Raw genomic sequence first — 25,820 nt, 5'->3', positions numbered from 1 at the left:
GACATTGCCCAAGGTTACCCCTATTTAGAGGGTCCTGAGAACACTCACACTTCTTCAGTGGTTTAGAAAAAACTGTCACAAAGTCCCCTTTAGTTATGTGCCACTATCCAGGGAGTACTTGTATTTCCTGCTGCATCCACCCAAATTCATTTGCTAACATAGTTGGCTTGAGGGGACACCCCATGCTATTTACCCCCATAGCATTTCTTAAAGGCTTTCCCCTGAAATGAAAAATCTTAGTTCACAATTTGCCTAAATGTAGTCTCACATTTATTCTGCAGGTACACAGAGGTTCTGCTGCCACCCATCTATCTGGAATATGCCATCACAGTTATCCAATAGGACGTAGATAGCTTCCCACACTCTCTAACTTTCTTTTATGAACATAAGATCACATATCTAGAACAGGAAGAAAATTGATAGGACATTTTGTCCAACTCTGTTTTTTGAATCTTTTATTTAACAAGCATTTATTCCCTCTCTGTCTATCTCTCATGCATGTGTGCGCACGTGCGCACACACACACACACACACACACACACATACACACACACACACACACACACACCAAATATCCAGTCAGGGAAAACAAATGCCTGTGCTGGCCATGTCCAAGAATGTGTCTCATTCTGCTCCTTGATTACATAATCTTACTGTTGGAAGATGGATGACATGCATCAGTTTCTACATTCTTTAGAATTCCTTTTCTTTTATTCAATTCCATTTTATAGGCAAGAAAACTGACATGCCAAGTGACTTGACATATCCAAGGTTACAGCAAAAGGAAGGATATGAACCTAGGCCTTCTGACATAGAGTCAACATTCTTTCCACTATGCACCACATAGCTTCTTCCTCATCCTCTTCAAAGCATCCTCTACCACAATCTCTTGGGCATGCTTCTGGCAGGGTAATAATGAATTAATAGGATAAATGAGCCAATGTTCATGTTTTAGCTCTCTTCAGGGAGACTAATACCTTCTTAACCTAGTCAAAAACACATGTTTTCAGAAGGACCTTAATGGATGATACTAAAAAGCAAGCATTGCAGGCAGACAGGGAGATGGTCCTCAAATCAAACCTAATAATATCTCATATTTGTAATGATGCTTTTCAATTTTTAAAAAGGCTTTCACATCTATTATCTAATTTGGTCCTCACAACAGCCCTGTGAGACAGATTCATAGAATCCTAGGCAGGATGGTACAATGAAAGGCATATTGGACCTGGGAAACATGAATTTTATCCTCGCTCTACCTTATTCTGGCTGGATGACTACAGGCACTCTGAGTCCCAGATTCCTTCTCTGAGAAAAGGAGATAATAATACTTATGCTGTTTACCTCAGTGAGTTATTGTGCTGACCAAATGAGAATGCATGTGAAGCATTTTACAAACCCTAAGACACTATTTAAATTTCAGTTATTATCGGGATTATTAGAGCTGGAGAGAGTCTTAAAAACAGCCGATGTGAATTCTCCATTTTGCATAGGAGGAAATGTACACAGCGTGGGGTATTAGAGAGACCCAAAGTCAAGCAGATCTTGGTTTCAAATCTTGCTTCAGACATTTACTAGTTGTGTGACCTTGGGCAAATCACTTAACTTCTCTGTGTATATTTTTCCTTATCTGTAAGAGGAAGAGGTTGGATTTGATGACATCCAAGGTCCCTTTAACCTCTAAGTCTATGATCTTATCAAAGGGAAGGGATTTACCCAAGATCACACAGTGAATGTTAAAGGGAGAATCTGAACAAAGTCTTCCAACTCCAAACCCAGTACTCTTTGCATTCTATCATAGCTACAACACTACTACACTTGCTAAACAGATCAGGAACCTATGGCACAGAGAGCTAAATGACTTCCTAAAAGTAACAGAACCCAGACTTAGCTATTTCCTTCCCAAGGCTAGAATTCACCCATGTTTTCATTGAGGCACTGAAATACAGTAAGGATCACCACTTAATATAGGACTTTGGGCCATTTGAGGAGGAAAGTCAGTAAGAAAAAGTAATTCATGCCATGGCCCTGTCACTCCATTTCTATGTACATGTATGTGAAGGCCAGACAAACAGCCTGCCATATGTCCTTTTCTTTTGTGCCCTCATCTCTCACAATCCTATCATACGAATGCCTCACACCTGCATCTATTGGATTTAGCCCTAGATGGAAGCCCATTGCTGTTGTTGCCCAGTCATTTTGTTGTTGTTGTTGTTGTTATTTTTTTCCCAGTGGTGTCTAAATCTTCATGGCCCCATTTGCTTTTTTTTGGCATAAATACTGCAGTGGTTTGCCATTCCTTCTCCCCCTCATTTTACAGATAATGAAAGTGAAGTAAACCAGGCAAAGTGACTTGCCCATAGTCACATCACTAGGAAGTGTCTGAGGCTGGATTTGAACTCAGGAAGATGAGTCTTCTTGATTCCAAGCCAGGCATTCTACTGACTGTGCCACCCAGCTGTCCAGAAGTCCATTATGTAAATTTAATTCAACAAACATTTATTATGAACTAGACATGGGGGTATAAAAATGAAATAAGGCACAAACAAGGTGATAAGAGAATACAAAACCCAAAGTAATGCATATTAAAATGTTACTAAAAGCAGGGACAGCTAGGTGGCACAATGGATAAAGCACCGGCCTTGGAGTCAGGAGTACCTGAGTTCAAATCTGGCCTCAGACACTTAACACTTACTAGCTGTATGACCCTGGGCAAGTCACTTAACCCCAATTGCCTCACTAATAAAAAAATGTTACTAAAAGCAAAGGAAAAATCTAGACAATATATCAGAAAGAACTGAATATGTGAGAGATCACTTTGAGCTTGGTGGAATCAGGGATCTGGGGGCTAGAGAGATTCAAAGACAGAATTAGGGAAGACTTTACCAATGAAGCAACATGAGTTAAGGCTGGAAAGATGTTATCAAGTCGAGATGGGAGTAGTGTGAAGAGAATGACTCTTATAGGAATGGGATGTGATATGAACGTAGGTAGGGTGACAAGGACACAGACGGACAGCAGGAAGATGAAAGCGGTAGATTGCTGGGTGGATGGGTGAGTGGTGAGCAGTTTACTTTGGTTGAAATATATATAAAGGGAAATAATATGAGAGAAGGCTGGACATGTAAGTTGGAACCAAATTATAAAGGATATTGAATGCTAGACTACGAAGTTAGAATTTTACCCTGTGGGTAATAATTAAACATGAAAGGTTTTAGAACAGAGGAGTGTTGTCACAGGAACCCTTTATTAAGGAATGTTTTTTGTTTGTTTGGTTGTTTTTTTTGTTTTGTTTTGCTAATAGTCCAGAAAATGGATTGATAGAGAAGAGGACATCATATAACCAATTGAGAAACTACCACATTAGGCCAGTAATGTGGTGATTAGTGCCTGAACTAGATACTTTAAAAATTGAAAAGAGGAAACTAATGGTTAAAAAAAAAAGTTTTGCAGGAACCAGAATTGGGAAAAATTAGAAACTGACTGTATTGGGAAACAGTGATGAAAAGCGATGGTGACCCTTAGCTTTTGAGGGCACATACTTTGAAGATGGTGGGGTAACCAACAGAAAGACACAAGGTAAAGTAAGAGGGAAGTTTGGTAGGGTGAGAAATGATGTGTTCACTTTTAAACATGATACAGTTGAGATGTTGAGGAAATTTAGTGCAAAGGAGTTATCGATTTTGGAGTCAAAGAACCTCAGCTCAAATTTGATATCTGCCTCTTACTATCTATGTGAATTTGAGCAAGTCACTTAACCTCTCTTGGCTCCAGTGTTCACATCTACAAAATAAAATGATGGTCTCTGGGGTCTCTTCCAAATCTCCATCTATGATCCTATAACACATTCAGGTAGAAACCATCAGCAGACAGTTGGTAATATAGCACTCAGGGCTCCAAAGAAAGGTTAGGAGGCAGAGATATAAATTTGGGAGTGATATTCAGAGTAGTGTTATTTAAAGCTTTGGAAATGGATGAGATCACCAAGGAAGAGAGAGGATCTTTAAAGAGGGAAGGGAACAGGGTCAAGGATGGCATCCATATCTAAGGGGAAGAAGGAGGAAGATGGACCACTGAAGAAAATATAGAAGAAGTTGGAAAAACAGAACCACGAGAGTGAAGAGTGAAAGAGGAAGTATCAAGAAGTCAGCAGTGGTTAACCAATCAATCAATTAATCAATCAATCAGTCAGTCAATGATAATTTTACAAGGCAATTGTTAAATAGGGGCTCAGAAGGAACACCATTGAATAAAATCCAAAAGTCACCAGCATGGCAATAACAGAGACATTAAGGATAGTGAAGAGAGCTCTTCAATTATATCTTGTCAAATGACACATTATAAAGGAGAATCCTGTTTTGTTCTCCTAGAATTTTGGAAGGACAGAAATAAATGCTAGTTTGGGGAGTGATATGGTCAAGGCAAGGAGGTTTTGTTTTGTAAAAAGAGAGATTTTCCATATATAAGTAAGATAAGGGATGAGGAGATGGCTGAGAGGGAAAGCATGAAGAACTGAGAGGTTGATCTGTAGAGCTAAGCTACCAAGAACATATGGCATAGTGGATAGAGCGTTATGCCTGAAGTCAAGAAGACACATTTTCCTGAGTTCAAATCTGGCCTCAGCTATTTACTAACTGTGTGACCCTAGGCAGGTCATTTAACTCTATTTGCCTCAGTTTCCTCATATGTCAAATGAGCTGGAGAAGGAAATTACAAATCACTCCAGTATCTCTGCCAACAAAATACCAAATGGGGTCACAAAGAGTCAGTCACAACTGAAAAACAACTGAACAGAGAACACAGGAGAACTTGGGATCAAGGACATATACACAGGGAGAGGGCTTTGACTTGGAAAGAAGGAGCAATTCATCTTCTGAGACCAGAGGGAAGGAAGAGTGGATGGATGAGGACAAAGAGTAACAAGAAACAAACACCTGCACACATGAGTGAAAGAAATGATGATGGTTATCTTCACGGTGAATAAATTCCCTCTGATGTACACACAGTTCCTATAAGCCCTGATATACTTATACTCTATGAAAAGAAGTCAGTGTGCATTAGGGAACATGTTGATAAGTTCATAAATAAGCTAAATCTATGTGCAAACCAGTCAATTTCCCTGAAATGAATTCTTTCCCTTCCTTTGCTGTTTGTACTAATAGATTGATTTGGATACAGAAATGAAGTATTTCAATGAGCAAAAGTAAATAAAATAGGAGCTATATTGTGGAAATCTTGCTTTTGATACCAGGGAAATACTTTAAGTGCCATCATAATAAAAGCCAAAGACTGTCTACACTGACCAAGTGAAGCAGAAAATTGGAACAGTTTTCCGGCTCATTTAGGCTAACAAACTCATGCTATGGAGGACAATCACTGTTATTTCCTAATTGATCCAGAAAAGCTAGCTACAATGCTCCAACTCACCCACAACCCTCCACTTAACTTGGCTTGCATAGACATGAACATAATCATGTCACAGAATCAAAGAATTTCAGAGCTGGTAGGGACCCCAGGAGCTGTTCACTCCAACCCATCTCTGAACAAGTATCATCTCTACAAAATCCAGCCATGGTCTGAAGGCTTACAGTTGGGGTGTGTGGGGGGGTGGGAAGCAGGGCTCTGTTACCTGCTAAAGCAGCCCATGGCACTTCTGGGGAGCTCTAATTGTTCTTAAGTTTTATCCTGAATAAAAGCCTAAATTTAACTCTAGCCATCTTCCACCATGGCTCCTAGCTCAGCCCTCTGGGGCCAAAGAGGTCAGGTATAATCTCTCTTCCAGATGACTACCCTTTGGATCACTGAAGACAGCTTCTAGGCCCCGCTGAGACTTCTTGAGACCTACATTTCCAAGTCCTTCAGTTGTTTCTCACATTGCATGAACTGGATGGGGCTTATCCTCCCTGGAAGACATTCCATCTTATCAATATCCTTCCTAAAATGTGGTAGGGGCTAGAGTGCTAGCCTTGGAGTTAGGAAGACCCATCTTCCTGAGTTCAAATTCAGTTTCAGACACTTAATAGCTGGGTGATCTTGGGCAAGTCACTTAACCCTTTTTGCCTCAGTTTCCTCATCTCTCAAATGAGCTAGACAAGGAAATGCAACCCACTCCAGTATCTTTGCCAAGAAAACCTCAAATGGGATTACAGAAATTTGAACACTTGCTCAGGTCTTTCTGACTCCAGGCCTGGCACTCTATCCACATCACCACCTAGCTGCCCTATAAGAGGCAGAATTCAAACCCAAGTCTCCTCTCTCTCTTTGTCAAACAATCTTTGCATTGTAATGGCTTTTGCTTTGATGCCAGATTTATTTGTTGTAAGGATTTTTGATATTTTAGCAAGAAACCGGTTTTGATGAGCTGATCAAAGATTGAATTTTCTTCTATAATGAATGGTGTTATTAGCAACATTCTAGCTGATGTGTATATAATTTAGAACTACAGAATTTAGAGCTCATCTTGTCCAAACCTCTCATTTTACAAATGGGGGAAACTGAGTCCCAGAGAAGTAAAGTAACTTGCCCAAAGTCAGATAGGTAGAAAGTAGCAGAGGTCAAATTTGAACCAAGGTCTTCAGGCAATGCTTTGTCTGCCAAAGGGTCCACAGAGTTGAGAAAAAAAAATAGCCAATAGCTGCATTAGGCACCACTGTGATTATTTAACAAAAGGCCTTTGCTTCGATTGTTGATCTTAGAAGGGAAAGTGATCCTTAGCCTGTTTTCAAGTATTAAATTAAGCATCTTAATTTCCCTTTGTAGAGCCTTAGTTCCTTTATCTGGAAAACATGGGATGTTGGTTCATAAGACTTCTCAGTTCCCTTCTAGCCCAGAAGTTTTCTGTTTTATCATGTGAAAAGTAACAAAAGCCTAAGAATAGCTGGATGGGATAGTGGTTAGAGTGATGCTGTACCTGGAATTGGGAAGACCTAAATTCAAATCCATCCTTGGACACTTACTAGCTTTGTGACTCTGAGAAAGTGACATAACCAAAGTTTTCTCACTGATAATTTTAAAAGGAAATAACAATAGCAGTTATTTCCTAGTTTTGTAGTGAAGCTCAAATGAGATATTTGTAAAATCATTTGCAATCCTTAAAGCTCTATTTAAATGCTATTATCATGGTGGTTGTCATTGTTATTAGCATTATCCTGGTGTAAGTGAAAGACTGCCAGACTTGAAATCATTAAGTTTTCATTTGAATTCCAATAATAAGATACACAAGGTAGGAGAAATACTCTAGGCAAGTCATTTAACCTCTGTCTGCCCCATTTTGCCCAAGGTAAAATGGGGATAATAATAGCAACAAATTCTCAAGTTTGATGCAATCACTTTATGAATTTTCAAATTTTCTAAAATAATAGCTATTATTATGATGATCATCACTATTATTGTTATTGTTACTGCTACTACTGCTACTATTGCTACTACTACTACTACTACTACTACCACCACCACTACTACTACTATGGTATTGTAGAAAATGTCAGACTTGAAATCATTGCCTATGGTTGAATTCCAACTCTAAGATATACTAGCTGTGGGACGATGGGCATGTAGCTTAATATTTCTCACTCAGCTCAGTTTCTTTTTCTGTAAATTGAATCTAATTATATTTGCATTATTCATAGGGGTGGGATCAAAGTGCATCAGAAACCCTAAAGCATGATGGAAATGTGGGTTACTGCCCTTATAATTATTTATGAAATACAAAAATATTTGTGGAAACGCTAACATTTTTATTTATTAATCAGCTGCAATGAAGGCAGAAGTTTCACTTTCAACATGTAGTTTTCCTGTGAGAGAGAACTATATAAAGTCAAGCATAATTCACAGATTTAACATAGTAAGTACCATTTATTTTCATGAAAAGCCCTTTAAAATGTATAAAATCATTCCTAGATAACAATCCTATGAGGAAGATAGTTCAAAAATCATTATGCCCATTTTACAGATAAGAATATTAATACTCAGGGAGGTAAAGTATTCAGGCTTATTATGTATCAGAGACAAGATCTGAACCCAGGTCCTTGAATTCAGGTTTAGTGTTCTTGTTACTTTCCTTCACTCCCCTTTCCCCCCCTTTCCTCCAGCCCCCATCTTTCTCTTTTGTAGATTTTTGCATGAAATCCATCTTTAGCACATAATTTCTGATTTACAAATGACTGATCCAGGATTGGACAGCCTAGCTTTAGGAATTTTTCTACCTCTAACCACAGAATTGGGGTATCTATGTGCCACAGTGGAAACAGTGTTGGGTCTGAAGTCAGGAAGACATCTTCCTGAGTTCAAATCCAGCCTCAGATTCTTACTAGCTGTGTGACTCTGGGCAAACCCCTTAACCCTGTTTGCCTCAGTTCCTCATGTGTAAATGAGCATGAGAAGGAAATGGTACTGACAAGAAAACCTCAAATGGGGTCACAATGAGTAGGATATGACTGAAATGACTAAACAATGTAAGGGGATAAAATTCTAGCTATATTATCTAAAATCTAATGAGTGGTCGCCAATAAATTCTAAGCTTTAGCAAGAGTATTTAAGTGTTTAAGTATTTATTAAAGAGCATTAGGACCAGAGAGAAAAGTAAAAATTTAACTATTTCTAAGAGACCCCATCATTCAACAACCCACCATGGGGAGATCAGGAACCAAAAGAGGAAGAACCCCTCCACCAGTGTCCACTTTCTACTTTGTGTCCTCCTCCCAGAAATGGGAGGCCCTCTAGTTGATTGGCTGGTAGCTTTGACATACAGTACCCACGAGCAAACGTCACTTCCTGATGCCAAGGAACTGACCACATAGCTTGCTCTCAGAAGCCTTCTCCTCATGGCAGAGCTTTCCTAGAGTAACTCTCTAGCAGGTGGAGTCATTCCAGTCGTAACAACAACAACAACAACAACAACAACAACAACAAATCACAGAATTTCAGAATGGGAAGAGATCTCTGTGGTGGATGTAAAAGAAGAAAATTAAAAATGCATCTACAACACAACTGACCACTGGTCATTCAACTGTTTCCTAAAGACCCCCAACAAAGTGGGAAACCATTATTTACCAACACTGGTCATTCCACTTTGGGATAGCTCTTACTTCAAGGTGTTTTGTTTTTTTTTTTCGCATAACGAACTTATATTTTGTTTCTTCTTAGCTTCTACCTATTCATGCTAGTCCTACTCTCTAGAAGGAAAGAAAATAAGTCTATGGTCTTTCCAGGTGATGATCCATAAGATATCTGAAAACAGCTATCATGCCCCACCCTCTGAATGTTCTCTTCTCCAAAGTGAACATCTCCAATTCCTTCAGTGGGTCCTCATGTGTCATTCTCTTGAAATTCTTCACCATCCCCTGTCTCCCTCTAGATGTCCTCCAGCTTGCTAATGCCATTCCTTAAGTGTGGTGTCTAAAACTAGTCACAGGGGTCAGTTGGGTGGCTCAGTGGATAAAGCACCAGTCCTGGATTCAGGAGGACCTGAGTTCAAATCTGGCCTCAGACACTTGACACTTACTAGCTGTGTGACCCTGGGCAAGTCACTTAACCTTCATTACCCTGCAAAAAATAAAAAATAAAAATAATAAAGAAAAGGTTCCTTCCAACTCTAAATCTATGATCCTATGATTCTGTGGGGAAACCTGCACATCATTTCCATTTTATAGATGAGGCAAAGACAAAGGAGCAAGATTGCCTACACTGCCTAATGTAGTCTTTTCCAAACTCATGGGGCATCAACATATTGTAGGGCCTGACCTACACTGACAAACTCCAACAAATGTAGTTCTACATCAGGGCTCTGGGAAAGGTTGGGAAAAGAGGCATTGATTAGGTTCCCTGCTACTGTGGGGCCAGAAAATAGGAATTTAGTCTCATTCGTAAGGTCAGAAAGTATATAGTTTCACATCCCCAGATGCTTAAGACAGTTTCTTATAATGAAGACTTTGTAAATATATGAGAAATTGAATTTCATCCCTCCTCCCCAACTTTGTGAGCCAGAGTAAGGAAATATGTTGATTTCTATCTGTCTTCCGACAGGAAGGGAGTTCAACCTTCAGGCAAACAAGCTGTCTTTTTTCAAAGGGTTGGCTTGTAATTATAGGTTGCAATGAGCAACATGGAATAAATATAATAAAAGACAGCTTTCCTCTTTGATGTCTGATGTGCAGACCCAAGAACACAAAATAGAAAAAGATCAGCAGCAGAACAGAGAGATGATCAACTCTAAGATTAAAAGAAAACTGTTTGGAGATTTTAAGACCGCAAAGAATCTAGAGTGAAGTTTTACCAGCAATTGAATATATAATAAAATAGAGCAGAGATCATAGGGAGGAACAGCAGGAAAGGTAAGTAAGTTGTCAGAGGGAAAACAGTGAGCTCAGAGTCAGGAGGTGGGACACTGGCCTCCTGGATGGTCCTTAACCATGGTACCACGGTCTTATCTAGTAACTATGAGCCTTTTTGCTTGCTATCTCCCATGTTTGGAATGCTTTTCCTCCTCATTTCTGTCTCCTGTCTTCCTTTAAGTCTCCAAAAAAGACTTGCCTGCTGCAAGAAGCCTTTCTCAGCCGGCCATATCTCAGCGCCTTTCCTTTGAGAGTACTCCCAATTTATCTTGTATATATCTTCTTCCTGCATAGCTGTTGGAACGTTGTCTTCTCCATTAGATTGTGACCTCGTTGAGGGGAAGGACTGGGTTTCTGTTTGTTTTGTTTTGTTTTGTTTTGTTTGCTTTTCTTAATTTCCCTGGCACTGAATACAGTGCCTAACACATAGTACTGGTGCTTCATAAGTACTAATTGACTGACTGCCCGAGTCCTAGCTATTCTATTAACTCATTAGGAGCAGCTAGGGGACACAGTGGATAGAGTGCTGGGCTAGTACCTGTCCAGTCGAGACATGTCTAGGAAATGTCTCATTCATGGTCACATACCCAGAAGTATTAATTCAGGTCTAGCACCAGAACCCTAATATTAACCTTGACTCCTAGAGGAAAGACCAACTGGGAACAAACACACTTTGGTATCCCTTACCAAGCTGGAAAATGCGTCATTTTGCCATTAGATGATTGACCTACTTCAATTTAGAGAAGTTCACTAGCAGGGTTGGTTACAAAGGGATACATTTTTCAGGTATTGAAATTCTTGAAGATCATTTAAATTGTAGAGACTGGTCTGGGCTGATAGAGGGAGAAGCCACAGTATCAAAACTCCAGCTGGTTATAAGAAATGGAGAACAGAAGCTGGTGGCTGGGTAGGTAGAGAGGAGAGAAGAGAGAGTGAAGAAGGGGATGGGAGAGGGGGAAGGGAAAAGATGAAGAAGCAGGAGGGAGGGGAGGAAGAAAGGGGAGAGGGAAAGGGAAGGAGGAAGGAGGAGGGGGAGGGGAGGAAGAAGGGGGTGAGGGAAAGGGAAGTAGGAAGGGGAGGGGAGGAGAAAAGGAGGAGAGGAAAAGGGAAAGAGGAAGGAGGAGGGGGAGGGGAGGAAGAAGGGGGTGAGGGAAAGGGAAGGAGGAAGGAGGAAGGGGGAGGGGAGAAAGAAGGGAGAAGATTTTGTCACAGAACACCAACATTTTAGATTATGCATCCTTCCTCTCCAGAGCAGGTGGGACACCACTGTCTTCATTCCCTATATCTCAAAGTCCTCTACTGGCCTGAACTACAAAGAAGATCCACGTCTACTTATCCAGTCCCAAACTTTACCCCCCCACTCCCACGCCCCCCCCCCAGGGTGCCATTGCTGTAACACCCTTCTCCTGGACCCATCCACTTTCGCATCTCCAGAGGTGTAGTGTTTGGATTACTTTAAATGAAAAGAAAAATGATTAAGTGAATATTATATTCCATGCACTGTGTTAAGCTCTGGGGATACAAATAGCAAAGGTAAACAGTCCCTGATCCTAAAATTAGCTCACATTTTAATAGAGAAAATTCCACATAGATGGGTTCAATTGCATGTCACATAGAAAAAGTACAGTGGTTCTTAGGAGACAGTGTCAATGCAGCTTTTCTTTAGTGTTATTTCCATAACAAAATCATATCTATTTCTGATGTTGAACCATTGGAAGGAATATGGCAAGGATTTTGGTGGTACAAATTTCCTTTTCTGGGTCTGAAAGAAATGTCTCTTAAATTTTTTTTTCCCCAGTTAAAGTAGAAAAAAATTAACCTGAATTTTTAAAAATGATGCGCTCCAAATCATCTCCCTCCTCCATGAGTCAGCAGTTTGATATATGTTATGTATGTGCAATCATGCAAAGCATATGAAACGAATGTTTTGATAAAGACAATGTATAAACATACCATCTTCATGAAACTAGAAAATTTATAGGATGGTCCAAAGCTTTCTACCATCACCCTCTTGTGACTAATCAATAATGGCTCTCTGGGTAACGTGTAGTAGTCTTATTTTTATTTTTTTTTAACTTTTTAAACTATACCCATCGTTTCATTGGTATGGAGTATTCACATTAAGCAAACTCCCTCTGTCAATGCCAACTGTCACCTGATCTGAGTCTTGCCTGTGCTTCTTACCTAAGTACCCAAGGTCACACAACCCACAAAAAGAACTTGGAATTTAGGTCTTTCTGATTCTAAGGCCACTGCCCAGCCCTTGCACCAAGCTGACATCCAGGATGCAACAATCTAGCAAAACAAGTCCAGCTAGACATAGGAACTGCAACCCTTGGAAGTGCTACAGGTTAACCACTTACTCCAGCCCAGACATACCTAAAAACTAAGATGATTGCTCACACCGCCTCAGTACAATTCATTAGATTGATTAATCCAGCTGAGCCAAACCCTAAGATTCACAAATTGGTAGAAAATCCCTGCTGGAAATTCAAGAAAAGAAATAAAAGCCAACTTTCTGAACTGGACTAGGCTGGTTGAATACTAAGGGGCCTACAATTCTCCTGGGGAACTAAGAAACAAAGTGACTGGGAGCGTGTGGGGGAAGTGGGGGGAGAGGGAACCCCGGGCTGAGCACAAGCAAGCCAACACAAGCAGGGTCAGGAAATGTTAGGAGAGCAGAAAAAGACTACGTTTGACAGGCAGAGCTGAAAGAGAACCCGCTAAGGGACTCTTAATGGGGGAGCCCCAAAGGGGCAAAGAGCAGAAAGAGAGAGGGATTAGCACAGCTTTAGAAAAGCAGAGAGGGAAAAGGGTGCATGGGTAGGGGAACATGGCCTCCTCAGTGAAAACAGAGTAATGAGTTTGATCAGTTTTGTTCAAAGAAAGGAGAAAAGAGGAAGAGAAATTCCCCTTGTTAAAGGATTATCATGCAAATCCTGCTTAGGAACGAAGAATCTCTTGGGGTGCCACTTCTTGCTTAGTGATTCCAAAGCAAATGTACAGCCTTCATCAAAGAAGAATTCTCCCTCTTTTCCTTTCTCTCCCTGTGCTTCCACCTTCCCTATTTTTTTTGGGGGTGAAGTCTTCCCTAATTCTGTCTTTGAATCTCTCTAGCCCCCAGATCCCTGATTCCACCAAGCTCAAAGTGATCTCTCCCATATCCAGTTCTTTCTGATATATTGTCTGGATTTTTCCTTTGCTTTTAGTAATATTTTTTATTAGTGAGGCAATTGGGGTTAAGTGACTTGCCCAGGGTCACACAGCTAGTAATTGTTAAGTGTCTGAGGTCGGATTTGAACTCAAATCCTCCTGAATTCAGGGCTGGTGCTCTATCCACTGCACCACCTAGCTGCCCCCAACCTTCCCCATTTTTAAAGAAATTACTTCAGCCAGAATCTCTAACTGGGATCCAGGTTCTTAGCTGAGACATTTCTAGTCAAAGTGGCTTCCTTGCTCTCTTCTCTCCCACTCAACATTTCATTTCCCCTAGAGACTATGACTTCCAACCTTCCACTCCTCTCTGAACCCATTGTTTGGAATCCTCTCCCTCCCAGAATAACAGGATCACCAGGATAACAGGATCACCAGTCTGTATAAAGAAAATAACAAAAAGGCAACCTATTTCAACCCTTCATTTTACAGATGATGAAACTGATGTGTCTTTCTCAAGTGAGCAAGTGACTTGCTCAAGGTCACACAGCTTCAGAGGTAGGATTTGAAAGCAGGTTCTCCATATCTAGAGCTAGTATTTTTTCCATTTTATTTTTTATTTATTTTATTTAAATTTTATTTAATTTTATTTATGGGGCAATAAGGGTTAAGTGACTTGCCCAGAGTCACACAGCTAGTAAGTATCAAGTGTCTGAGGTCACATTTGAACTCAGGTCCTCCTGAATCCACGGCAGGGCTGGTGCTTTATCCACTGAGCCACCTAGCTGCCCCCTATTCTTTCCATGTTTTACAATTTGTGGCACCATTCAACAACCAGCTGAAATTCCATCTCCTATGTGAAGCCTCCCCTTATTCCCCCAAGGGTTAGCACTTCTGATCTCTTAAAGAATACTTGGTATTCCCTTTGTATGTGTACTACAGGCTTTGTAGCTACTACTATCTCAGCTTTCACTCATGCTGGCAATGTTGGGTCTTCTGAGGGCAACTGGTACTGGGATACTGAGGGGCTGTCTGGGGTCTCATGAGCCCCCACTGGTGTGCTTCACACATAACTATCAGTTGATATAAATTAGTAAGCTGGGTTTAAGAAGCTTTTAGAGGGCAGTTAGGTGGTGCAGTGGATAAAGTACTGGCCCTGGATTCAGGAGGACCTGAGTTCAAATCCGGCCTCACTTGACACTTACTAGCTGTGTGACCCCGGGCAAGTCATTTAACCCTCATTGCCCTGCAAAAAAACAAAAACGAAAAAACAAAAAAAAAAACCCAAAACAAAACAAAACAAAAACAAAAACAAACAAAAAGAAGCTTTTAGAAAGGATGGCATTAGATAGGTTGGTATTGTAAGAATACTTGGGGCAAACACCTGAAAAATGTAACTGATTCTCCGACCAGTACATACAAAGTCTCATGGGAAGTGAATTCAAGCTCAGACAGTACATACGACAAAGGGGTAATTCACAGCTCTTGGTTGCTGAATATCTATTTTCTCTTTAAAGGGTTACTTATGAAGTTCCTCATATGGTATAGCTTTTTTTTTTTTTAATTGGCTTCTTGTAGTATCTTGAGGCTCTCTTTCTTCAATGTGTCTAACCTATTCTTTGCTCTTGAAGCTGACACTGCTGCCTGTCACTGCTGTCCTGTGGGCACAGCTAGGATGCCAATGAAAAAGTGTAAATTATCTGAGCTTCCAAAGTTCACAAGGTTTTCTTCTCCTTCAGCTGAATGGAGGAGGCCAAAATATTCTCCCTCTTTAAGCAATTTCTTCTCAAGGCTTTGACTTAGGATGGTTTCTACCACTAAGTTGTCAGATCTTGGAACTCTAAATTTTAAAATAGCTTACACATTTTACAAAAGATCTCCATAGGATATGAATAATCTCCCCAACTATCTGAATATAAATATTGTAGAATTTAGTGGAAATGCCTTCAATTGTTGATTCATTTGAGGTGTTCTCACCTACATAGAATATTCACAGATTGATTCAATAAAGGTGTTCTCACTTACTAAAGGTATCAAGGCATAGTATCTTTTTAATTACCTAAAGTGGGGAGGGGTTATTAAACTCAATTGACCCCCCACTCTTACACATATACTGTACATTTATTCATCTATGTACATCCCCACCCCCATTATTTGCCCCCCAAAACACATGTAGGCAGTAGAGTTTAAACTGCTTGAGGGCAGAAATTGTTGCCTTTGAATTCCCAGCACTTCATTCTATACTCTGTGTATAGCATGTATTTCATAAATTGCCCTGAAGAAATGACATTACAACTACTGATAAGGTTCACCTAAGAGGACTTGTGGTCCTCTCCATGTTGGTTCAATGTATGGAGATGAATCCAGATTGTTCTCCCAGGAGATAGAAGGTCTCTTCAGAGCTCAAAGTTCTAAAGGTTTATTTCTCTGGGTATAGAAAGCCAAAATGATTCAGAAACAACCAGGAAGCAAGGGCAGTGGCCCATCAGAGAAGGAATCCATGCCTTCCCGTAGACTGGATGAGTGTTCTATGACACACCCAAAGAAGACTTGGCATAGGCATGGATGAATACCATTGATTAATTGGCTTCCCTTTGCTCTCACTTTACAAGTTGCCCTCCTCCTTACTCACACAGTTGTCTAATGATGCATTGGTTTGTACAAAGAAAGAAAAAAAACTATTTGAAATTAGATGAAATTTCTACTGCATTTGTAAACTGCATGTGATTGCTCTGACACTTCCTGTTTGTCTTTTTTCATGTCACATACCCTCTCTGAACCTCGGTTTCCTTCTTTAGAAAATGAGGAGTTTGGAATAGATGCTTAGAGAGTTTAAGTCCTTTCCTGCTCTTATTCTTATGATTCCTGTATAGGATCATCAAATTCTATATGAATCATCAATGCTTATTTCCTCCTCTCTATATTCATACAGAATCTACACAAACATCAATGCAAGACCCAAGATCAAGTTTCCGTGAGCTCAGATCGAGAGAGAATATGTCTCTGATGAAAAGGGGAGTCTATCCTTTGGTTCAACTAATATATCAAATTTATAGTTTGGGCAGGAGTCATCTCAGGTCCCCTGAGGAAAGTTCTGATGTCCTTACTGGCCTAAAGTAGATCAATCATGGGTTAAGCAATTGTCCAAAACGAAGATCTACTATGTTGGGTTAACGCCAATCTGTGGTTAGAAGTGACTGCTGCAAAGTAGGCCCAGATTCCAGCCAACAGAAGTTTCAACACAATTCAACAGCTCATAGTTTCTCCAGTAATGATGTCTGAATAACATCACTTAGTTAATAAATATTCTTTACAAAAATACTTTGCATTCAAATCTGCTTCTAGTCCATGACCTATAATTCTCATTAATTTTAGGGAGTTACATACCCATAACAATTATAATCTTTCCTTCTGAAAAAATATTTCTGCTACATTTAGGTTTTAAAGATGAAATTGATTCCAGGAAGAAAAAAGAAAGTCAGTGAAATATGAGGGAAATGTGGAAAAGCTTTCAAATCAATTCAGTTAGCCCAGTGGGAGAAACCAAGGGACAAAGTTCATACAGAGGATCACAGCAAATTAAGAAAAGCATCTAGATTCAATTTCTGTGGATAAAAATATACTCTAGTAAAAGAAAATATTCTGTCTAGCTTTCAAGATCTTGGTAATGGTCTGTAAAAAGTTCTGAAGGATGGAACCATTTGGGAAGTTATTATCCTTTATTTATGCATTGGTAGTAATATTAGTTCAAACTTATATCATGTTTTACTCTGTACAAGGTGTTATGAAGTCATTCAAGCATTATTGTTACCATTTTTTCTGATTGGGAAACAGATCAGGCTCCCACTTATAGTAAGTATTACAGCTAAGAGTATAGAAAGAACAATGGATTTGGAGTCCGTCTTTTGGGACTTGCTACCTACTTGTGTGACTTATGACATCACTTACCCTGTGGTCTTCAGTTTCCTCAGCTATAAAATGGGGAGGGGAAAGTAGACAAGATGGCTTCAAAGGCATTTTCCAGTTCTAACATAACCAACAATTACAGAGTGTTCACTATGTGTCAAGGACTATGCTAAGCTCTATGCAATTATCTCATTTGATTTTCACCACAACCCTAGGATGTAGGTGTTATTATCCTCAGATGAGGAACCTGAAGCAGACAGAAGTGAAGTGACTTGCCCAGGGTCACACATGTACTACATGTCAGAGACCGGATTGGAACTCAGGTCTACCTGTCTTCAGATTGGGTGTTCTATGCACCATGACATTTGACTATACTACTGTAACTACAAGCTCTTGAAAGCTATCATGGTATAATGTAGACAGTGTTGGACTTGGAGTTAGGCAGACCAAGGTTCAAATCCTGACTCTGATATTAACTAGCTGTTGTGACATTGACCCAAATGAACCTTGGTTTCCTCTTCTATAAAATGGGAATAGTAATAGAGGTAGTCCTCAACCAAGGGTTTTTGTGACACTCAGGTGAGATAATGTTTAAAAAGGGCTATATAAAGGGTTTTAAAATTATTATTAATTATATGATATTATATGATATTAATTATATAATATAGTAACGACAATAATAATAAGTTATTACTGTTGTCATCTAACTTCAAGTCCAACATTCTACAGAATAGGCTTCTTGGTTATGCCTGGAATCCAAGACAATCTGTTGCTATATACAAAATGCCATTCACATAACCTTTACAAAAAATCTACACGGGCATGGTGTTAGTGTAGGGAACTTCCTGTGTGGAAATGCCCTCTAGTAATGCAGATCTTGAAATCATCTATAACATATTATTTTAGAGATGGCTGGGGGCACTGAGGGGTTAAGTGACTTGACCATGATCAGAGGGTCAATGAGTGACATTCGTTAAGACTTGAATCCAAGTGATAAAATTAGAAATCTCCAGCTGGAACGGACCTTTGGGACCATCTTGTCCTTCCTGATTCAAACACTGACTGTACATCTGTTTTGCCCTGCTTCCTTTCAAACAGTTGTTGGATTGATTCAAAGTATGATGATTCACAATTTAGTTTTATTTTGTAGGAATTGAGAATGGTTTTCATCACCTACTGCTTTGCTTTTTAGAAGGGGGCCCTCTATAGCAGCAGTTCTCTATCTTATTCTTCTCATGGGGCCTTTCGGCCCGTCTGGTGAAGCCCCTTCTCAGAATATTCTCTCTTTTTTTTAAATGCAAAAAATAAAATTACATTTATAAAAGAAACTAATTATAATGAAATAAATACATAATTTTTTTTCAATCAGTTTCATGGGTTCCTGAAATCTATTCACAACCCTCTTCCCCAATGATTAAGAACCTCTGTTTTATGGAATGTTCAAATTCATCCAAAAGACTTTGGTCCATTCAGAGAAGCACTGGGTTATATTGAGATTTATGGGGGTGGTGCTGGTGTGTGGAATTTCAACCCCCTAAAGTCTTCCAAATATCTTTAACCATGAAAAAAGAATTAAGACTTGGCACTTTTATCGACACACAGCCTCTCATCCTTATTGCATCAAGTTCAGAAACACCTGGGAAAGTGGCAGGTGGAACTCATCAGTCAATCTACATGACTTTCTGGCTCCTGGGCACATTTACCTTGTTAAAGTCAGCTTTTACCCTTAATCACACCCATTAGAATCAAGATTTAAGCAGGAGTCATCACTACTTTTCCTGAGTGACCTTGGGAGAAGCACAAAAGTCTTTATAGAGCTAGAGTTCGTTACTTCGGGCATCATCCAGGATTATTAGAGATGAATTACATGCCCCATTATTTAAAGGTGTATTGCTGAACCAAAGTGAACCTGTTAGATGGAAGTCACATTTACAAAGGTAACCTGTATCCCTTATTCAGCAGTTTGAATCATTTTTATCTTTGGAGAAAGGCTCAATTTAGGGCTTAATACAAGAATTTCATCCTGGAGACAAAAGCCCATCCTTTTCAATGCCACTGTTCATTTGGTGATGCTACAGAGCCATAGATCATGGACTTGTTACCATCTCCATGGAATCAAAATTACAGGTCACTCAACGGACAATGAAAAGACTCAATGTGGGCGTAAATAGACTACAGGTTACAGATGATGAAAAGGACAAAAGATATCTTCAGAGTATTTCAGCAGTAGTCATGGACTGAGTTCACCCAATTCAACTGAAGAAGAACTCCTCTATGCTAAACCTAACAAGAGTTCATCCAGCCTTTACTGGAAGACCACCAGAAGGCTCATACTCCCCACTCTGCAAGGCAACCTATACCACTTACGGACAGAATTCTTAGAAAATTACCCTGACAGCAAGTCTTAATTTGACCCTTTGTAACTTCCACCCATCATAGCTATACCTAGGCAGCTAGGTGGTTCAGTGGATGGCATGCTGGACCTAGAAACCTATGGACCTAAATTCGCATCTGGCTTCAGAGATTTACTAGCTGTGTAACCTAAGGCTAGCCATTTAACCTCTGCCTGCCTCAGTTTTCTCTTCTGCAAAATGGGGGTAAAAATAGCACCTAACTTCTAGGGTTATTTTGAGGATCAAATGACATAATATTTGTAAACCTGAAAGCATTACATAAATAAATGTTAGCAATCATTAATATTAAATACATACATACGCATCTTTGTATATTATAGTTATACATATAACTACAACTACAGAATGAATGGTCTTTCAAAAGAGAAAAGAAAAGATAACTTTAAAAAGTTCTCATTAAAATTACTTTGAATTTATTTTGTCTATGCATATACACATTTATGTGATGCCCCCCAATGAGATCAGGGTCTGTTTAATTGTTATCTTTGGATCTCCAGGGCTTAGTACAAGGCTTGTACAATGTCAATACTTAATACCTGTTGGTAGTGTACTGATAAGCTGATTTTCCTTTCTTGAAAGGAAAACACATTTTCTTTTCTTGAAATCAGGAAAGACCATGGAAAACCAAGTTTGTCTGGCCGTGATACAATTCCATCTCAAATATTGCAGAAAGGATCCAATGATGTTTTAGTCAGCTGTTATAGTGTTTGTTTCCTGATCTCCCCCACCCCCAAATACAAAACTGCCTTGTTTATATTTTTATATGCAAATATGTATGTGTTGTCTTCCCAGGCTTAATGTAATCTACCTGAGGGGAAGGGTTGTTTTTTATTTGTCTTTGTATCTCCTGATTTAGTACCTGACACTAATATGAGGTGCTTAGCAAAATACTTGTTAATTGAACCATCATTTCCCAGGTCCCTTGTCTTTTGAGGGAGTGGAGCAGGACTGAGACTTGTCCCAAGGCCACCTTCTTCAGTGTTCCATTGGGTGACCATGTTGTGGACAATGGCATGCCTCTCATTTGGCTGTGTTTCTGACCCAGTCTAGAAGACTAGCCTGGTTACTGGGCTCTTCAAAGAATATGGCTAAGGCATCATAAAGAGGGGCATCCACAGAGTAAGATACACAAACCATGTTTTAATTAAAATGTCTTTTTTAGGGCGTAATCTCATGCCTGATTGTTAGCCCCTCTGGATCACACACTCTCTTTGCAAAGGTGATTAAATGGCTACCTGTTTCTACCCACTCTAATAGTACTTGTTCAGTACTCTCCTGCAGCAGTTTTAAGAGTTTACGTGCAATAAAAACCCACGCTTTTCTTTTCTAAGTGTACTACAAAACCCAAATAAAAATCACCCCTTAACTATACTATGAAATACACAGTCAGCAAAAGCTATAAATGCCTTTGAGTAATAGGTGTGTGTTTCTCTCTCTCTCTCTCTCTCTCTCTCTCTCTCTCTCTCTCTCTCTCTCACAGAGGCTCATGTGCTTATGCATATGCACACAAACACACATAATTATGGATATTAGAAACTGGCAACAGCTCTCAATGTTTCATCCAACTTTGCCTTACATTTCTGTGCCCCAGCTTCCAAAATTTCCCTTGGGAAGACTTTCATAATCCAATGGTTTTTATTGTTTAGAAGACTGTCGGGGACTCCAGAGCTTCTATATTCAATCCAGTCTATTTTGTGTTACCTTAATCTGGGTTGTGTGTAATTCCAACACCCTATAACACTTTGGGCTTTTAATATTTGTGTCTGGGAATTCCTTAACACATAACTGAGATTTACCATACAACTCTGAAATGATTTTTGCAAGGCTACTAGGAGGCCTCTGTCCTTAGAAAGTCCTATTGCCATCATGTAAATCTTCAGGAGTCGGCCTTCAATCATCACAAAGCTCTCATGCAGAACCTGACTGATCATGTTATGCCACTCAGTACAGGAGTCATGCATGCCCCATGGGGATACCATAGCCAAGAGTGGGATGAGCAGGAGTATGCTACAGTCTCTTCAGCAAAAGCCTCTCTCTCTCTCTCTCTCTCTCTCTCTCTCTCTCTCTCTCTCTCTCTCACACACACACACACACATATAATCCTCATCAGTCAGTCAAAAACACTTATTGTCTACTATGTTCCAGGTATTGTGCTAAGCCAGCATCCATTCAATTTGTCCCACATACCGAAATTCTGAATTATGGCTCTGAATCATTCTTCCCCCCTCCTATTATTTTTTCTAAGATCTTATCTTTCCCCCATACCCAAGTCACACGTAGTGTTTTGGATTCCTTTGCTAATGTTTCTTCTAAAATCCCAATGACTAAATCCATTCTACTTAACACGATGGATTTTGTGTGATCATATTCAGAGTCAGAAATATCAATAGAGGAATCAACAGGGTGCTCACAAGATCACTGATAAACAAACTCCAGGAACATGGAAGGAATTACTTTTAAGAAAAATGGATAAAGAAAAAATAAGCATAGGGAGGAATTCATGCCCAAACAAGGGACAGAGAAGATCAAGGCAATTTTGATTATATTCAATTAAATATTAAATGAGCTTTTTTGTTCTTTAAGAAAACAATCAAGCTTAGATTACAAGACAGATAACTGGGGAAACTATTAGAAGCTTGTTTCTCTGATAAATATATATGTACACATGTATATATATATGTGAAGTCAGAAATTTACCAGAGAACCATATATGTTTGTATTTATATATATGTATATATTCATATCTATACCTATATCCATATCTGTATTTATCTATATCTATATACATATATATATGAAATTGACTCAAATTTATAAGAATAAAAGCCATTCCCTGATTGATAAAGGATCTAAGGAAAAGAAGAAGCAGTCCTTTTTTTTGGGTGGGGGCAGGTCACACAGCTAGTAAGTGTCAAGTGTCTGAGGTCACATTTGAACTCAGGTCCTCCTGAATATAGTGCTGGTGCTTTATTCATTGCATCACCTAGTTGCCCCCACAGGCAGTTCTTGAAGGAAGGGATACAAAGCATCAATAGCCCCAAGGAGAGGAGGTATTATCCGAATCACTAATGTTAGAGAAATACATTTTAAAGCAACTCTGGATTCCCATACAGCTCTCTCTCTCTCTCTCTCTCTCTCTCTCTCTCTCTCTCTCTCTCTCTCTCTCCCTACCTCTCTCTGTATAAATATATATTTATTTGTGTGTATGTTTATTTATTTAGGATCTTAGTCCAAGCGTACATGGGAACTGGTTCTGACTGTCTTACAGAGAGAAGATTACTGAATTTTCAGTATGAGCATTTATACTTTATACTGGGAACCCCTACCATGACATATCTGAGAATTAGTAGTCCATCTTCTACCTGAAGATCTCTAACAGCAGCAACTACCTACCACCTTGCCCCCTTATTTCTGCTCCTATAACTAAAAGGAGACGACTGGGCTGGATGCTTTCTAAGGTCTCTTCCAGCTCAAAGAATTCTGCGATTCCTTCTATGCATGTGCCTCCATAATACTATATGTTCTTGTATGCACATGCTTATTTAAAAGTCTGATAGCTCAGCAGCTGTTCATTTCAGATGAGTAAAATAGCAGTAATCAGCCCTGACCAAGAGCTTTTCATATTAGGATGCCGAAACATCTTACATCATTCATTAATTATACCTCACATCTCCCCCCTCCTGCAAGGTGAGACCTTCAAGTCCATTATTTTCTACTATCCTCCATATGGTGCCTTAGCATGGCATTAATACAGGCACAAAGCACACTAAGATACAGCAATCAATGTGGAAAATTCTCTTTTTATACACTCAGGCATGATCACAGGTGGTCAGTCCCAAGGAATGAAGTAAGGGGGGAATGGAAGGTGCCGGTGGCTACTCTGGGCATGCGTGGCAGGTCTTAAATACTTTGCCAGCCAGTACTCTCACCGAAGCTATGGTAGCGATGTAGAGAATGAGTAACCCAAGAGAACAGCACAGCATGAATGCACCTTGGTAGAGTCCCTTCTCCTTTTCATTAACCATCTCTTCACTGCAGACCACTCTCAGTCTCTTTGTTAAAGAGCTGCAGAAACACAAGATATGAGACCTGGAAGGCAACTTCGAAGTCCTGCAGAACAATTCCCTATTAAACTTGTCTAACGAGTGAGCATCCAGACACTTTATGGGGGGAATTCCAGTGAGAGGGAACCCATGACCTTTAGAGGTAGCCCATCCCACTTGTGAACTGATCTCAAGGCTGACTAATTTTTACTTGAACCAATAATAATAGCCAATGTGTACCTAGTGCTGAAGCAAAAGTTTGCAAAACAGTTTGCATGCATCATCTCATTTTATCTTTACATCAATTCTGTGCATTGTTATTTAATAATGACTAGCAATACACAGACATATATAGACCTATATACACATATATGTATTTTTATGTATTTATAATATAAAGCTGAATATAGCATTGAGATGTGCAAAGCACTTTATAAATATTATTTCATCTTTTTCCTTTCATCTTTGCAACAACCCCAGGAGATAGTTGTTATCATTGTCCCCGTTTTTTCATAGAAGCAAACTGAGTCAGTCAGAGGCTAGTAAGTGCCTAAAGCTGGGTTTGAATTCAGGCTTTTTTGACTCCAGACACGGTGGTCTTACTGACTATGTCATCTAGTTACTTCTACTATTATAGATATTTTCCTAATTTCACAGATTAAGAAACAGATTCAGGGAGGTTATGATCACTGTATTTAGAGTCAGACGAACTAGATTCAGATCCTGATTCTATTTTTGACTTGTGTGACCCTGTAAAATTATTTAACTTTTCTCATCTATTTTCTATATCTATATCTATCTCTATATACATACATATATGTATATATATATACATATATATATATATAATCTATCTTCTTGACATCCCTTATATCCATTCCCTTTTCCCTACTCACACAGCAATCATTACTCATCCCCTTTCTTCTAAGATCATGCTACCAGCTTCCTAATTGGTCTCCTTTCTCCAGGGTCTTCCCTCCTCAATCCAAAATCCACAAAGCTGTCAAAGCAAGATCACTACAATATATCTGGCTGTCCCTACTCCCCTTCTCAAAAATCTTTGGTGTGTCCTTATTACCTAGAGGATAAAACACAGAATCCTCAGGCTGGCACTTAAAACTTCTACATCACCACCCCCGCCTACCTTCCCAGTCTCATTTGATATCACTCCCTTTGATGCAGCATTCATTCCAGTTACACTGACTTCCTAGCTACTCTTCATAATGAAATCTCATATCCTGCTTTCCTATTTTTGTATTGGCCATTCTCCAAGTCTGGGATGCAATCCTTCCTCACCTCCAACTCTTAGAAAGCACCATCTGAGCACCATCCTTTACATTAGACCTTTCCTGAACTCATCCCTCACCATCACACACACACACACACACACACACACACACACACACACATACTCATTCACTCATGACATTGCTTTATATTGCTCCCTATATACTGTATTTGCTATTGACTTATTAATGTACCTGATGCTTCCCTGCCCTACTCCACCCTCCAGATATCTACAATCATTCAGTCCATCAATAAGCACTTACCATGTTCTAGGCACTCCACTAAGCTCTGGGGATATAAGCAAAGGCAAAAGATAGACCCTGCTCTCAAGAAACTCCCAATCTAAGTGGACTATAAATTTTCAATGGATTTAATTTTTTGTAGTAATTTTTTTTTTATTCCTATCACCTACCACAGTGCTGGACATGCAGTAGATGCTTAATAAAAACATTCAGAAGTGAACTGAAGAGTAACAAGTGAAACAGTCACTGAAATACTTTGTTGGTCAGCTTGCTCACCCATGTGAGTGCCAATGGTTTCAGCTGGGCGTTGCGTGTGATTATAGCTCTGATGGCCAGAGTAAATCAATCCATCCATCAATCAATCATAAATCCATACTTATTGAGTGCTTTCTTAGTGGCAAACATTGAAAATACCAAAACAAAACAATACAAGCCAATCCTATCTTC

General features: G+C 39.5%; 1 protein-coding gene across 11 annotated transcripts in view; it reads right to left on the bottom strand.

The window, feature by feature from the left end:
• The window catches only part of LRRC4C (leucine rich repeat containing 4C), a 1,453,400-nt gene that overhangs the window by 92,604 nt on the left and 1,334,976 nt on the right, over positions 1–25,820 (bottom strand). The window lies entirely within an intron of this gene.

The sequence above is a fragment of the Dromiciops gliroides genome, chromosome 6 (genome assembly GCF_019393635.1).
Source record: "Dromiciops gliroides isolate mDroGli1 chromosome 6, mDroGli1.pri, whole genome shotgun sequence".
NCBI classification, from domain to species: domain Eukaryota; kingdom Metazoa; phylum Chordata; class Mammalia; order Microbiotheria; family Microbiotheriidae; genus Dromiciops; species Dromiciops gliroides.
This window is presented reverse-complemented; position numbering and strand designations above follow the sequence as displayed.